Consider the following 5,820-nt stretch of genomic DNA (forward strand, 5'->3'; position numbering starts at 1 on the left):
TTGAATAAATCATAAATTTGTGTTCCTGCAACAATCATAATTGCATTATCCAAAAAGTCAAATCCTATGAAAGTTATTGCATTGTTGAAGAATACATATTTTAGTTGTGCTAGAGTGGGTGGTAGGATACTGATTCATCTTGGGCGATGGCAGTGGACTTGAATCAGTGCAGATCTTTGAGGAAGCAGGTCCTCTCAGTGGAGTGCAGGCTGAAGATGAAGTCATGTGTACCTTGCAGCATGTTCAGTGTCTCCCTGGGCTCCTTCTTTGGATCAGTGCCCAAAAGTGAAGCAGTAAGAATGCACTGTCACTTTTAACAATTTTATAGTAAATATAATCTCCATATCAGCTCCTGATTGAAGCATTGTAAGACCCCAACTATATCCATCTGTCCAATCCTGGTTCAGACCGTGGAGTTAAATTTAATATTTAGGGGGGTTCACCATCCCCTTGCTTTAGAATTAGGACCTTCAGAATGTGAATCTCGGACATGCATTAAGCAGGTTGGGATATACTTTAAGTCAAAGTACACAGTGTCTTAGGTCATAAAATTCTTAAGAAGAGCTGTAAGGGGCCTGGCAAGAGTGCTATGGAGTGGCCTGATGAGAGCAGGTGTAACAACCTTATCAGGTGACAAATAGCATTCAGTCACACAGCTAAATGAGCCAGCTTTCTTGGGGCGAAAAGGCCAGCCCATAATTGAGCAGAAGCCTTGTGCCTGTGAAACAAAAATGAGAGCAGAGGGGCAGCTGGTCTGTTACTGGCTGTCCTTCTGGACTCAGCTCAGCTCAGCTCCTTAGAGTCAGCTCAGTGGCTCTGCCTCTCAAGAGACCCAGCCTCTGAAGGACACTAGGCTTCCAGTAAGAATTAATAACAAAAGGATGGAGAGATGGTTAGGATCTGAGTAGTAAATGCCAAGTGGTTGACAAAATCATTTTATGGTTCATCTGCTTTAGGGGGGAAGTTTCTTCCAGCATGTCAGACATGCCTGATGACCTTCCCCCAAAAGACCAGGAGAAAGTAGCATTTGAGTATTGAAGAGGGTTTGCCAAAGGTGTTGTTATCCGACTGAAGCCTCAGGTATCAGAGAGTAAGCTATAGTTAGAGGCAATTGGTTTTAAGGACACTTTCTGCTGCCATTCCTGAGGCAGGGTCACAATTGCATTGGGTTTCCTGCCTCTTACAACCAATAAATATATGACTAACAGTGGAGTACTGATCTTTAATAGAAGTATAGCCCTCCCAGTACTGCAGGAGTAGCCCTTCACTAAGCCATCTCACTTAGTTAGAGGGCCATGGGAAAAAAAAAACATTGACCATGACCTTGGCCACAGCCTCCAATTAGTGTAAGATGAAGAGCTGGTGCCAACACTTTCTCCTCATGTCATCCTAGAGTAAAGCCTGTTTTGTCTGGCAAAACAAAGTTCCGCGCAGTCTGGTGCAGAGTCTTTCTTAAACTATTTTAGGGACTACCCTGACTCCTAACCTGGGGCATTTTGACCATGGGCCAAGAACTGACTGCTGCAGTGGTAGGATCAGAGGCAGTGTCTTTGTTAATGATGACTAACAAGGAAGGGACTTAATGATGAAGATCAACTCCTCACTTGCAATAGGGCCAGCAGATAAGGCAGGCTCCCTGGCAGAAAGCAATTTCTCTCAAGCAAATTATTTCCAAGTTAAGCACCAAGAGGACCAAGTAAAACTTCTTGAGAAACACAGCAAACAGTTCCATGATTTCAAACACTATCATCAGCCCAAGCCCAAAAATTAAACAAAAGCCAAAAAAAGGACACTCAACAATACCAAAGAAAACAAAATAGAAAAACAGGACCAAAAAAAATCATTCTATAAGTGAATTCCACAGATGCCTGTTACCTTCAGTACCTGGCCCAAAATGAAGCTTAACCTTAGCTGCTTCTGGGAAGAGGAAGACCATCTGATCCCACCTCCCAATGGGATTCTAGAGTGTCCCCTAGATTCCTTTTTCCTCCTAGAGCATCCTCTAGGCCCTATGGCTTGTGAAAACTAGCAAGTCACCCTGTTACAACCGTAAGCCCCTTACAGGACCAATAGTGACAACCGAGTGGACTCTAAACCTTTTCCAGTGGGGACTCAAACCCTTCAGACAGCAGAGGCAGACAACACAAGTCAACATGAAACAAAGACGAGACATGACATGGAGATAAAACAGAAAGTAACACAGAACAGAAAAGACTGACTTGTTTGAGATTACCTGTGATCTCTTCACCAATTGTGGTTTGGAGGGAGTACAGTTCCCTGTGATGCACCAAAACCCCATAGTGAACCACTTCTGGAGTGCAACCACGGAGCATAGATTGACAAAGTGACCGGAGCAGTAGCATGAGTGTATAAGGTTTCTAATCCACATATGTGGGGTTGCTCATCCACACAAGGAGAGGCAACCTTGTACCCAAAATGCACATAAATTTTATTCCCTACAGATTGTAGACTTCAGTAAAAGTGTTAGCTCATTCATTAAACTATCACAAACTCTATACTATCTTTTGAATCAATTGCTCCTTCCTGGGGGAACTATGGACAATATTTTTACAAAATCTAAGATTTTTTTTAAAATTTTTAACCATATTCATTGTGTCCTGAGTGACTCCCTGAGTCATGTCACAAAAGATTACTGTAGAATGCTTGTGCCATCTCTCAGCAGAAGCTCTGGGAGGTGGTGGTGGGTGGGAGCAAAAACTCCAAGGGGGAGCAAAGGCTTTCAAAAACAAAGAAGACAGACCAGCCTATTTACAGGGAATGACTTTCTCCTCTAGGACACCTTCAAAGAGCCTCTCCTTGGGTGCCATTTGTAAGTGAGAGGTCTGAGGGTGCCTGGAATAGAACTGGGTACCAGGGTAACAACGTAGGTTGTTAAGATAAGACTCTGATCAAGGTGAAAATTTTATTTTCCTCCAAGGCTGAATTTATACCATAACAGTGGTAACATAGGGTGGGGAGAAGTAAGAAACATTTACTCAGTCCAAAGATACAATATTGGTGTCATCATGGAATCAGCTGATGTTGACATAATATCAGAAATGTAAAAGGTTTGTCATATTATTAGTCAGCAGGACAACTTTAAAATGTTATTATTTTTTTTGACCACCAGATTTGTATTAGTATTATAAAGCTGGCTGGGGATTTTCCATGAAAATAATCCTACTTAATTCTAACCATAATAATAACATCAACAATGGAGGGCGTCAAGGGCATTGCTCCAAAAGAACTGAAGGAGCTTTCATCTTCACAAGAAAAACAATGCCAAAGAACCAGAGATTTCTGGTACTAAGCCAATATTCTGTGCATCGAAAGAACTATGGCTCCAACTGCATATGTAACATAGGATGGCCCTGTTGGGCACTAATGGAAGGAGAAGCCACTGGTCCTTCCCAGGTCTGACTCCCAGTTTAAGGGAATGTCAAGGTGAAGTAAGGGAGGTTATAGAAGTAGAGTAGGGGGATCAGTTAGGGTTCTTATTGACAGGAAACTTTGAAAGAAGATAACATTTGAAATGTAAACATAGAAATATCCAGTTAAGAAAGCAATAAAATTTGGTAAAAAATAAAAAAAATGGAAGAAATAAAAGAAAAGAAACTGCTAGCTAATCTCAACTATTTACTCAGAAATCTCAAGGGTCACAGTCAGGGAATGGTAGTTAGAGTAATACTAGTGAAAGACTGAGATGATGAAATCTCAACTAGAAGTACTTCTCTCTCCCAGATGTCAGTGTCAGACTCAAACTGCCCTATAGGGATCATAATCCTGGAGGAGTTTACTCTGAGCTGAAGACAAGATACTTGCCCATCCCTTCTTCCTTAGGACATTTTTCTTCTTGACAAAAAGAATAAAGGCTATGGGCTCTCAGGAAACAACTGTGCCCTTTCCAACACTTTGCTTTTGGAATAAAGAAATGAATGATATAAACTCTCTGATTTCCAGGAGCCATAAGAACAGGGAAGTCCAGATGCTTCTGAGAGGCTCCCAGCTCCTGATTCCCATATTTGGAAGACTCAGATCAAGGCTGTCTCTTCAAGGAACCCACTAAAAACCTACCCAGGACTAATTTAGCTCTCCAATGGACCACGTATTTCTTCCTTTTTTTACACCAAGATAGAAGGGCATCTTCCTTCTCTCCATCTCTGACCTCTTCATCCTCCTTTTCTCCCTCAAAAATGACTGTTCACTCTGAATTAAAGGCCAATTAGTAAGCCTTAGAGGTACTGAAGGAATATCTGAGAGGCAGATGCAGTTACAACAACACTTGTGACCTCACAGAAGGAGCTAGGGCTCTCCAGGATACAAGAGATTTTACAGCCAGGGCCTAATGATGATGACTGAGAAATGCCATGGCCTACCTGCTGAACAGCCTTCCTTACATTGACCAGATTCGAGAGGGCCTTTTCCAGGAGTGTCTCTTGTGACACAGTGGTAACCTTCACATACTCCATCTCTCTAAATCTAGAGACTTCTCTTTGCTTCCTTAGTGGTTACATGCTCTGAATGGACAAAGATGGTCAGGGGCTCGGCATGGGTAGAAAGATTTAGAAATATGGAGTATATGAGATTCTTCTAGATAATATTTTTCTTCCCAGGTTCATTGCTGTGACATATAGTTCAATTTTCGAGGTTTTCTCTGTTTCCCAACAGGCAATATTTTCCTTCTAGACCATTAATTTGTTGAATATTGTATTACACAAATGTGGTCATGTTCTTGTTTTCTTCTCTAGCTTAGTGCTGAAATAAGGTGATACCCAATAATGTATTAGAACAAATATTTTATAGTACACCTAAAGAAAAGAAATTATTCTCAAGGCCAACGTAACTTCAAAAGTAAGCAATTTGAATTTACAGAGAAATGGCTAAGTATTGTATTATTTATCTTTAAGAGTACTCTTATAATAGTCTTAAAAAATAGAAATCTAAACATCTGCATAAAAATGTCATATCTGCTTTTAATGATCAGAATGCACATCTGTGGCAATCTATTAAATCAATCAGGAAGCTGAGGGTAAAACTCAATCAGAAATCAGTTATCAACAGTCCAGCCTTTGTGACAGTCACACCATTAGCCTATCCCGCCATTGTTCTTGATCCCTGACCTTAAAAGGTCCCAGTCTTTCCAAACATCAAATTGTTACATAAATTGTGTTTTACATCAGAGTCAGTAGGGACAACATCTTAACCAGCTTCACAAACTATTTACTTTTCCAAATGCGTTTTAAGGTTGGTGGTCGTCGTTGACCATACTACATTTCCTCGGGCAATGATGGAAGCACTGATCTGCCCCAGAGGCAATTCCTAAAAGACCTTGACCACTGTTATTGCAAATTCCAATGGCGCTGCCCTCTGAGTGGTGGGAAACTACATGAGGATTTTCATGCACTTCTTAGATTAAGAGAGATATGAGTGCAATAACCGACCGACACTCTGCATGAAGTCCTCCTTGGTTCCTGTCTCACCAAGGTCCAACGAGACTGTGCTGAAGAGTGTGCCATACCCCAGGAGTTCTAAAGCTCTGTGTCATTCGTCCTTCACAGGCCTTGGCCATACTCCATGTCAGAACCAAATTTGAACCATGCTTTCACCCTGGATAGTATTTCAAATACTATACAGAGTAGGGAGTGTGGGCATCCTTACATGGTCCTTGACTTTAATGGAATTGCTTTATGTTTCTTTCCATTTAAGTTGATGTTGGGTACCGGCTTGCTGTCTGTTGCCTCTATTATGTTTCTGCATAGAACTAGTATCCCTGGTCGCTCTCATTTTTTAACATGAAGGGGGTTTGGAATATTTTTGCAA

The sequence above is a fragment of the Rattus norvegicus genome, chromosome Y (assembly GCF_021556685.1).
Source record: "Rattus norvegicus strain SHRSP/BbbUtx chromosome Y, alternate assembly SHRSP_T2T, whole genome shotgun sequence".
In the NCBI taxonomy this organism is placed as follows: Eukaryota; Metazoa; Chordata; class Mammalia; order Rodentia; family Muridae; genus Rattus; species Rattus norvegicus.